The sequence below is a fragment of the Cicer arietinum genome, chromosome 8 (assembly GCF_000331145.2).
Source record: "Cicer arietinum cultivar CDC Frontier isolate Library 1 chromosome 8, Cicar.CDCFrontier_v2.0, whole genome shotgun sequence".
Lineage (NCBI taxonomy): Eukaryota > Viridiplantae > Streptophyta > Magnoliopsida > Fabales > Fabaceae > Cicer > Cicer arietinum.
The window spans coordinates 746,759-759,405 of NC_021167.2; the positions used below are offsets into that span (position 1 = coordinate 746,759).

At 23.0% G+C, this 12,647-nt stretch overlaps 1 protein-coding gene across 2 annotated transcripts in view; it reads left to right on the forward strand.

The window, feature by feature from the left end:
- The window catches only part of LOC101491413 (type IV inositol polyphosphate 5-phosphatase 7), a 5,427-nt gene extending 4,722 nt beyond the window's left edge, over positions 1-705 (forward strand). Inside the window, exons 12-13 of one of the 2 annotated variants that reach the window (XM_004511331.4) lie at positions 85-289; positions 439-705. The gene's annotated coding sequence lies outside the window, so the exon portion shown is untranslated. The remainder of the gene's footprint in view (positions 1-84; positions 290-438) is intronic. The other variant, XM_073364676.1, reaches the window with a different exon arrangement.
- Positions 706-12,647: the final 11,942 nt, after the last annotated feature.

The following is a 12,647-nucleotide window of genomic DNA, read 5'->3' on the forward strand; positions in this document are numbered from 1 at the left end:
TTCATGCTTTATTTGGTTTTGCTTTTGGCCACAACCTCTATCTCTATGTCTAATTTGTTTTCAACTTTACCTTTTCTTTGTCAGGTCCTAATATGTAATTTTGTTTAACACTACTCATGTCTCATGCCTTACCCAACACATGATCACAAGATTCCATCAACATCATCATCATCTTGTTATGTTCACTACACTCACTACTTGTGCATAATTTGATATGATACCCAATTAACAAACACTCAAAAAGCAATGTCTCAATGCTCCGTACTACATCTTGCACAATCATTATTAGGTACTATAAATAAATAATATTCTTCTTTCATTAATGTTAGTAATATCTATTTCTAATCAGAAAATATTTACTTATTTACCTTAAATTACTAGTGATACGCATGCTGCACGCATACTTATGATAAAAACTTTTTTATTGTTGTTGTGCAGGAGTGAGGATGAAGAAGAAGACATTTTTTTATCCATGATTCTTTAATTATTTTTGGAGAATATTCATGATGACCGAATGAAAGTGAAACATTGTCAAAATCATCATTTGGTGGTGTACTAATTTTTGTTTGTTTCTAATTTTGAAAAAAATGATAAATTTGATGTATACTATGATGAAAAAGAAAATGTACAAAAGAAAAAGAAAGGAATTTATAGTTAATTAATGATAGAATTCCAGAGATTGCAGTGATTTTACTGTTAAAGGTAGATTTGTCATCATCATCAACTAGCGTGCTCTTCTTTATATTGCTGTGTTAATTTTTTAATTAATTAATTTAGCAAACTAGTTGCTAGAAAGGCTCAAGACAGGTTCTCATGCTTCCCTTTTCAATTATTATTATTATTTGGGTTAAATAAGTTTAGTTCTATAAAATTTTGAAATAAAAGTCTTTAAAATATTGAATTATAAATCAACTTTTATAATGTAAATATTTATGTAAAAAAATCATTCAAAAATACATGTTGATGTTTTTATATGTGATTTTTTTCTTTACATAAACTAAAGAAAAATTTTAGAAAGACGCAAAATTTATTTAATCATTTTTGTTATATATATATATGTTATTTATTTAACTTTGATTTTTCAACTTGTATTTCTTCTATTACTGAGATGAAAATGAAATGAATTTATGTCACTAAAAGAAAACAGAAGCTGTAACATACCCAACCATACCAAACTTAAATTCAGATATTTCAGCTAATTCACTTTGGAATAGTAGCTATTTTATGTGGCTAACATAAATCAGCATGTTTGTTTCTTCATTGCTTAAGGGTTGAATGAGGTGAATTTTAACATGGTATAGTAATAAACTCCTTCATCATACATCTAACTAGATGACCAACTCTATTCCACCAATCAAGAGTAAACAAAATTTCTACTTATACCCTCTTAATTAAAAAAACTAAAACCATGACATTCTTTTTCTTTTAATTTTTTCTATCAATTCCATCAAATTCACCACGTTGTCTTTAAACAAAATATCATTTCTCTTCGGCCAAATATCTTAGTAGCAGCTAACCAAATTACTTTCACATCTTTAACATTCAGTTTATATTCAATAATATAGATTTTGTTATCTCAAATTTCCATGTAGTATCGATATTTGATTCATATTTAACATAAGTATTTTTCTATTTTAGAGTATCTACACGTTATTGTTTCAAAAGTACACTAAAGTCTAATCTTAAATATAAATCTATATTTCAATTTTAAATATATTTTATTGAAAAATGTACCTTTTTTTCTAAAATTCTAATGATTTTCTGAAACATGGTAAAAAAAAACCACAACCAAAATGGCCAAATATCTAATTAAAAATTGAGTAAGCATAATAAGGTTGAAACATGTACTTCTCAATACATACTTATTCAAAATTTGCAATCAAGTAATGAGTTTTGTAATTCTCATATGAAACAATAAAAATAACAATAATAAAAAGGGACTTATAACAATTGTTTGTTGAGTACCTTTGTAAGTTGAAAATTAATAAAAGTTGAGTTTATTATCTGAAAAGAAAAACAAAATGACTGCATTGAATCATTTTTTATGAATGCCATCTGCTTCCTTGTTAGCTGACTTTGATTTGGATTCAACAATAATATAATTTTCTGATACCATCTGATTTTCTCGACATTCAGGAGAGCAAAATGCACGAAAGGCTCTGCAATTTTCAAATTAATTATAGTAACATTACCTCATAGAGTTATCATCAAGATAAAATACTGTTTTTTAGAACAATTGAGTATGTAAATTGAGTAAAATTATTTTTGTAGTGAATAATATTATTTGGACACAATCCACCAATTTTGATATTATTAATTTTTTCCACGTTAATATTATTATTAATTTTTATTGTTTAGATTTCGTAGGAAGTTTTTTACGTTAAAAATTGAATTTGTCTTATATTTAAATTTTTTTTTTTCAATTACTATTTCTTTTGAAATTGTATTTTTACTTGTTTTTCTCAACACAATTAATATTGTATATCATACACTATATAAAATACACTCTAAATTAATGTCTTTTTCTCATCATCTTCACCTAAAAAGAGATAAAATGTTAATAAATAAAAATAAAAATCATATGTTTAGACGTTGTATGATGATAGAATTTGTGTCCAATTTTTTTTTCTTCACTAATGCAATATCCAATGAACCAATTAGAATCTTATGACTAGCTATTTATGTGTTTACGTTCTAAATCTATATAAATAAATAAGTGCGATAACTAGTACCCAAAAGAAAGTGCAATAATAATCTATATAAATTCTCCATTAATTAAATGTAATAATAAAAACAATTACTGTTATGACCTAAATATAATCAATATCAAGCCTAATTAAAGTAGAATTGAATGAAGAGGGTTACTTGGACTTAGTTATTGATTTAGGCATTCTAAAATTAGATTACACATAAATAAATAGAGGTGAGAATAGGCTTAGTCGAGTTAAGTTGTGCTATGTTTGAATCTGTCAAAAAGTTCAAGGTCTAAGTCTGATATGTGGTCTGTCAAAAAATTCAAGACATAGTCTGGTCTGTGGTGTGTCATAGGCTTACTTTTTAGGTTTGAATATTGATTTGATAGAAGTCTGATGTGACAGGTTAGCTTACTTAAAAACCTATTTCATTTTAACATTTTTGAATAAGTAATCAAATATTTTTAAATAGATAAACGAGTTAATATGTAAATAAAATTAAGTTTTATTTTGATATTTAACATCACTTTTTAAATAATATGACTTTATATACATTATACTTAAATTATATTTTTATAATTACATTTAAATATATCATAAACTAAATGAAATAATATGTGTAAATTACTAAAAGTTTAATATATAACAAAAAGATTCAAATTTAATATAATAATTATAGTAATAAAACAATATTATTTATATTTATTTAAATAGACCGACCTAATAGGTCTAAAAGGCTTTTATGTGGTCTGTAGTATAATATTTTAACTAAATATGCTTTTTTAGAAGGCTTAGCCTTGTCTATTTAAGAAAAAAAATCTGATATAGCATGAGCTTTACGTAAATTAAGTCGTAGACCCTGTTAGTTAGTATGACATATTTTCATCCCCATGTAAAACATTAATATTTTGGGTTGAATTTTAATTTTCACTTTGAACATAAGGTGTCTATGCAAGATTGGTAGAATGTTATTACTCAAATTTGTTAAATATCAAGTTCAAATTTTATTATATATTTTAGATAATAAATCATTATTTTTTAGAAGGATTTTCCTGTATTGTACCATCAATATATCTATTTCTTAGTCTTCATTAAAGAAATAAATCAATGAAGAGAAAAGAATATGAGAGGATTCAATTTGGGTAATGATGCGACACTACAATTGCTAATAACTTCTTATAATTACAATACAGACATTTGCTAATGTGAGATATGATTGTCTATTAGTGTAAAGGTTTGCTAGGTCAGGAGGGATTTGACATTAAATATTCACTTAAAATTTTGAAACAATAAATATATATTTTGCTTAACATTTATGTTTTAATCAATGTGTAACTCCTAATTCTATTTAACATCCACAACTTTATTTGTTAGTACATATATAACAACTAATTTTATACTTTTGAAACTTTTAACATGCGAACTTTAATTCATTTTATTTTTTTAATTTAAAAATAATATTATTGTATATTAAAAGTTATTTGAAACACTGACTTTTGTCGATGGTGATTTATTGATGTCAGTTCGATTAATTGACGGGTGTGGTACTATTTGATTCTCTCGTCTTATTGTAGTGTTTAGTTGATTTATATTGACATTAATTTTGATATATTACAAATTTTAATCAATTTTATGGAATTGTCAACGTTACAAACACTAAATGCACTTGTTAATAAATTAAAATAAAATAAAAAAAACGTAAAGATATTACTTTTTAATATGGGATGCACTATTTTCAAAAAAAAAAATTATCTTTTGTTTCTTTAACAAGTGACCACTAAAATCACAAAGACATTCGTTAGTATTTTTTATTTTAATTATTTAAATTTTGAAATACATATTGTCATTCTATTTCATTAAATTCAGTGTCATGAGTTTGTTCGTAACTGATATGGTTAGATTTATGTTGATTTGATGTAATTCATTAGCGACGTTGCATTATGAATTTGTGATTATGAGTAATGAATTTATTTATACTTAGAATTTGGTTTTCTTTATAACCCCTACCTCGTGAACATCATTCTTGCTGGTTATGACAAAGAGACATACGTACCATCACTATACTATATTGACTATATTGCAACACTTCACAAACTTGAAGAATATTGACTATATTCTTCTATTTTGCATGTACTTTAATATTTCAACATTTTATTTTTCACTCACTCTTAGTGATTTTCAAATATATCTTAAAATCGTAGTATCTAAATGATGGAAATTAAGACTTGTTGTTTGAATTAATATGCATGATTAGTTATACTCAGATTTGTAACATACATAGATAGGCTTACATTTTATTATACCAGGCGTTAATTTTGAAAATTGAAGGAGTTTAATAGTGCTTAAAAAAAGGTCGAGTGAAAAATAAAACCCTCCTTTATGTTGGTGCAAATTAACACATCAAATTAACACATGACATGATAATTTATCATGTCCATATCATACATTATTTCTCTATTTATCTTATTATGTCTTTATTATATCATTTATATCAAACTTAAATGTGTGTATCTCTTATATATCTCTTTTATGCACGTAGGATAACAAAATAATGAGATTTTATCATATTCTGGTTTTGGACAAAATCCTATAATGACATCACATACACACAAAATAATGAGATTTTTATCATATATATATGACAAACTTACCTTTGAAATCAATGTCATATTTTTTTCAAATTAATTTATAATATTTTCAAATTTTATAAACTAACATATAAATAATTTTAAAAAAATCATTGACTTTACTAAATAAATAAATTCAATTTAAAAATGAGTAACTAAATAAATATTTATATATATACATGTGAAATTCCTAAACTATCCCTGCAAAAAGTTATATTTAATTTGTTAATAAAAGTCAATTAATATTCATATTTTTTAATAATATTTTTATTTTTAAATATTCTAGTTTCAATATGTTTTAATTTTTGGATTATGTAAATTACAAAATTACCCTTGTGACAAAATCATATACATTTTTTAAATTTAATTATTAATATTTTATTTTTATTTCAATATAATTTCTTATTTGTACTTTATTAAAGTTAAATTTTTAATATTTTAAATTATATTTAAAAGGGATAAGTTAGTAAATTAATTTTGTCTGATATCTGTTTTCTAATTCAACTCATATTCATGAAAAAATTTTAATTAGAGAGACAAAATAAGATTAATTTCATAATTAACTTATTATGTCTTATTGTTTCAGAAGTATAGAATTGAAACAAAATATGATACAATTATCTTATTTATTCGTATATCATATGCATCAAATTATAAGATTATAAATTATCTATATACGAATATAATTTGTTTCTTGTCTTTAATATACAAACTCAAAGACTAAGTTGGATATTTTCGATATAGATACGATTAATGTTGGAAATTTGTGAAGTATAAATAAAAGAGAAAAGACAAACAATACATACCCAAACATATACATCTCATTTTCAATCTTCTCTTTGCACCAGCGACAAGCTTGTAGGAATTTTCCAAACATAGTTGGCGAAATATTTTTGGTCGCAGTGTTTGAACCGAAGAAACCAAGAGAAAATAGTTGTTTATCGTTTGGCTCCCCAACAATGGTTGAAGTTGGATTTTGAGAGTAATCATAATTACCAACAATTTGATTACAAGTAGTTTCAGATGCATATGAACCCTCTAGACAAATAGGTGACCGTGGCATATTAAAACGACGTCGCTTGGGAATGATATCCATTGACATGTACCAATTGAGATTTAGATTTAGGTGAAGAGAAAATTTAGTATAAATATTGATTTAGATGAGATTAGAATTGCAAATTTCTATTGTATCAAGCAGAATTTTCTATGACAATAGAATATGGCCAATCTCTATGACACTAGAATTTGGCATTAACCATGTAAAACTATGTTTTTTCACTTTACCGCATAAAAAACTTATTATTATTATTATTATTATTATTATTATTATTATTATTATTATTTGTGTGGTGCAAAATAAATTTAATATTATAAATATTTTAAAAAGTATTTTTTTTCAATATTAATTTTTCTGAGTTCAATTTTTCCTAAGTCAGAATAAATATTATCATATTTAGTTAAATTAATAACATTAACTAAATTTAAAATTTGAAGCTAAATTATATTATAGTGCAGGTCAAATAAACTTTTTTGAATGAGTTAATTTTATATTACACTTTTTTACAGACATTTTATATTACAATCAACTATTATAATTAAAAAATATTAATAACTACATTTATTCTTATATAATTAAAATGCTTTATCATATGTCATAAGATTATTAAAATGATTTTAACATGTATATGGATGAACCTAATTTTAGAAAAAGTAAATATAATAATCTTATGACATATGATAAAGCATTTTAAAAAATTCTTAAACAAAATATATGATTCAAATAAGAGTTAAATATATATATATATATATATATATATGTATATATGTATATATTATATTTAAGTGATAAACTTACCTCGTAAATCAATGTCATGTTTTTTTACATTAATTTTTAATATTTATAAATTTTATAAACTAATATATAAATAAATAATTAAATAATTTAAGAAAACATCTTTGACTCTACTAAATGAATAACTTCAATTTAAAAAATGAGTAACTAAATAAAGATTTATATATATATATTTATATTTTCTTAAGTTAAATATTTAATATTTTAAATTATATTTAAAAGAAATAAGTTAGTAAATTAATTTTGTATGATATTTGTTTTCTAATTCAACTAATATTCATAATAAGAATTTTAATTAAAGAGATAAAATAAAATTAATTTCATAATTAACTTATTATGTTTCATTGTTTCATCAAATATTGAATTGAGATAATATATAATATAATTATCTTATTTATTCTCGTATCATGTACATTAAGTTAACTCTTAAGATTAGAAATTATCTAACAACGAATATAATTTGTTTCTTGTCTTTAATATACAACGTCTAAGACTAAGTTGGGGATTTTGGATATAGACACGATTAATGTTGGAAATTTAAGAAGTATAGGTAAAAGAGAAAATTAGACAAACAATATATACCCAAACATATTAATCTCTTTTTCAATTTTCTCTTTGCACTAGTGATAAGCTTGTAGAATTTCTCAAACGTAGTTGGCGAAATCCTTTCAGTGTTTGAACTGAACAAACTCAAAGAAAATAATTGTTTATCACGTGGCTTCCCAACAATGTTTGAGGTTATAATCACCAACAATTTGATTATCATATGAACCCTCTAAATAAATGAATGACCGTAATAAATCAAAGTGACGTCCTTTGAGATTGATAACATGTACAAATTGAGATTTAGATTTAGGTGAAGAAAAAATTTAGTATAAATATTAGTTTAGATGAGATTAGAATTGCAAATTTAAATTGTATAAAAACAGATTTTTCTATGACAATAGAATATGGCTTTCTATGACAGTAGAATTTGGCATTAACCATGTAAAACTATGCTTTTTCACTTTTACCGCCTAAAAACCTTTTGATTATTATTATTATTATTATTATTATTATTATTGTTATTATTATTGTTATTATAAATCGTGTGGTGCAAAAGAAATTTAATGTTATAAATCTTTTAAAGAGTATTTTTTTTCTATATTAATTCTTATGAATTCAATTTTTTCTTAGTCAAACCAAATATCATCAGACTTAATTAAATTGATAACATTAATTAAATTTAAATTTTGAAGCTAAATTATATTATAGTGCAGGTCAAATCTAACTATTCACACCCAAATTCTATGTCACTTTGGTATGGCGGCTCTATGAGTTATGTATCCAACAACATGTTCCTCTCATACATAAACAACACCACTTTAAGCCTCACATCTAAATATTTCTCCTCAAAACCACAGCCACCCACATTCACATATTAAACAAAATCAGACTTTCATCTTAATATTATGAATCTATTTTTAATTAATATAATATTTTGAAATTAAAAGAATATTTTAAAAACAATTAACTTAATGACATGATTTCCACCATTTAATAGAGAGATATCTATATTGGCCTATTAAACTGTCCTATCATTAAGTACGTTTGGTTGCAATTTTAATTTAGGCATATTTAGATTCTATTTAGATGCTGGCGAATATAATTGATTCTAACTTCAAATTATAATTTGTAGTTTTTGAGTCAAAATATGTATTTTACATTGAAGTTTATTATTAAACTCACTTTTAACTAAACATATAAAAGCATAAATTATTGAATATTCAACTCACTTTTAACCAAAATATATATTATAAAACCAATTTTAGTCATCACATAAACAAAATTACATTTAAGTAAAAAAGAATCAACAAAATAATAATTTAGTGTTTTTTTTTCAATAACCCTATTTTAATTTTTTTTTACAAAACTACTATATTTTAAAAATTATATACTAAAATACCATTTTTTTTTCTTAGTTACAAATCGCATTTGCAAATGGTGACTTTCTTAAAAAAACTTCTTAAAAATATTATTATTATTATTTTCCAGTTAACAAAAAAAAAAATATATATATATATATAATTAAAATTCATTACAACACAATTTGATAAAAATTACGTAGATTGACTATAATTATCTATAATATTTAGACAATATTTTCGAGTATGATTAGTTAACCGTATACCCAAATTTTCTTTACACTTTTTTCTAACGTCAATTTCAGTTATAAAATGCGATTTTTTATATTTTTGTGTTATATATGTATGAATTATATATATATATATATATATATATATATATATATATATATATATATATATAGCTGAAAAAAATAATAAATTTAAAAAGTCACTTTTGGACTTCATTAACAAAGATGCCATATGTAAATACAATTTTAAAAAATAAATATTTATATATATGTATATATATATAATTTAGTGTAAAATTTATTTATTGATTTATTATTAATATAACCCTTCTTTTGGAACAAACAATGGGTTGAGTGTTTTTTTCAACATAAATAACAATAATTCGGTATTCATAAAATCTCTCAAATTGAACAATTGAGTGAGAGAGAAAAAAGAAAGAAACAATGGAGTGCGTATTCGGTAATGATTTTAGAATTATGGTTGCTAATACATCTGTGGTGCATACTATCCTCGTTCACAAGTATGACAAAATCATGTTCCTCGATTCACATAAACTAATCTCTTCTTCTATTTCTAACTTCTAACTACAACTTTTGATTTTGATTAATTTGTTTTAGATTTCTAGGGTTCAGTATTTTGATTTTGATTCATTTGTTTTAACTTTTTAGGACTACGTTTACTAAGTACATTAAAAAAAAATGTCGTTTTGTATTAGTTCCGTAACAAAATCCCTCTAACAACCGCTGCAAATTTTACTCGTGGTAAACTCGTCACATCGCAATATATATATATATATTTCAACCATTCAAAACTTAAATGACAATGCGCTTTATTGAGTCCAACTACACCCACTTAAATAAAAATATAAATTGAGTTTAAAATTTAGAACAAAAAATTGTTTATTTATAAATAAATTATATTAGTTCAATAATGGAATAAAGCTTTTTTAAGTCCGATTATATAATGACATTCTATTTTGGAAAATTGGCTTGTAACCTTACATAATTGATGGCTTTCTAATTTATTTTATATTTTGAAATCTTTGTTCATAATATATGCTTTTTTCTCATAAATAATATATGCTTTTTTGCTCATTAATAATATATGTCTTTGCTCATTTTTTTTATTTTTATTTTAGTAGCATAAACACTTTTTTCAAATATATAAAATTATTTTATAGATTATTTATATTTTTTATTTATTTTATTAAAAAAAATATATGCATACTATTTTGAAAAAAAAAAAAATTACAAAAATAAATTTACTATTTTATCACAATATGTATCATATCATTTGATTATCTATTATATATCAAATATAATAAACTAATCTTATAAATATGCACATCAAATTAACACATAACATGATGATTTATCATGGCCATATCATACACTATTTCTATCTATTTATCTTATTATGTCTTTATTATATAATTTATATCAAACTTAAATGTGTGTCATCTTTTACATGCACATAGGATAACAAAATAATAAGATTTCAACATATTCTGGTTTTGGACAAAACCGTATAATGACATCATATATATATATATATATGACAAACTTACCATTGAAATCAATTTCATATTTTCTTCAAATTAATTTATAATATTTTCAAATTTTTTAAACTACCATATAAATAATTTTAAAAAATCATTGACTTTACTAAATAAATAAATTTAATTTAAAAATGAGTAATTAAATAAAGATTTATATATATACATGTGAAATTCCTAAACTATCCCTGCAAAAAGTTATATTTAATTTGTTAATAAAAGTCAATTGATATTCATATTTTTTAATAATATTTTTATTTTTAAATATTCTTGTTTCAATATGATTTAATTTTTGGATTATGTAAATTACAAAATTACCCTTATGACAAAATCATATACATTTTTTAAATTTAATTATTAATATTTTATTTTTATTTCAATATCATTTTTTTATTTGTATTTTATTAAAGTTAAATTTTTAATATTTTAAATTATATTTAAAAAGGATAAGTTAGTAAATTAATTTTGTATGATATTTGTTTTCTAATTCAACTCATATTTATGATAAATTTTTTAATTAAAGAGATAAAATAAGATTAATTTCATAATTAACTTATTATGTCTTATTGTTTCATCAAGTATTGGATTGAGACAAAAAAATGATACAATTATCTTATTTATTCGCATATCATGTGCATCAAATGATCTATTAACAAATGATCTATTAAGATTATATACGATTAATGTTGAAAATTTGTTAAAGCATAGATAAATGAGAAAAGACAAACAATACATACCTAAACATATACATCTCTTTTTCAATCTTCTCTTTGCACCAACGACAAGCTTGTAGGAATTTTTCAAACATAGTTGGCGAAATCTTTTTGGTTGCAGTGTTTGAATCGAATAAACTTAGCTAGAGAAAATAGTTGTTTATCATTTGGCTCCCCAGTTGAAGTTGGATTTTGAGAGTAATCATAATTACCAACAATTTGATTACAAGTAGCTTCAGATGCAGATGAATCCTCTAGACAAATAGGTGACTGTGGGGGATTAAAACGACGTCGCTTGGAAATGATATCCATTGACATGTACCAATTGAGATTTAGATTTAGGTGAAGAGAAAATTTGGTATAAATATTGATTTAGATGAGATTAGAATTGCAAATTTCAATTGTATCAAGCAGAATTTTCTATGAAAATATAATATGGCTAATCTCTATGACACTAAAATTTGGCATTAACCATGTAAAACTATGTTTTTACACTTTTACCGCCTAAAAAACTTATTATTATTATTATTACTTGTGTGGTACAAAAGAAATTTAATATTATAAATCTTTTAAAGAGTATTTTTTTTCTATATTAACTCTTATGAATTCAATTTTTTCTTAGTCAAAACAAATATCATCAGACTTAATTAAATGGATAGCAGTAATTAAGTTTAAATTTTGAAGCTAAATTATATTATAGTGCAGGTGAAATGTCACTTTGTTACGGAGGCTCTGTGAGTTATATATCCAACAACATCTTCCTCTCATACATACACCCAACAACACCACTTTAAGCCTTTCATCTTAATATTATGAATCTATTTTTAATTAATATAATATTTTGAAATTAAAAGAATATTTTAAAAACAATTAACTCAATGACATGATTTCTACCATTTAATAGAGAGATGTCACGTTAGTTTATTAAACCGTCGTATCATTAAATGTGTGTTTGGTTACAATTTTAGAGGGGATTAAAATTAATTTTGGAATTGTAATTTTAATTTTGACATATTTGGATGTTGACGAGTATAATTGATTCTAACTTATCATTGTACCTTTTGAGTCAAAA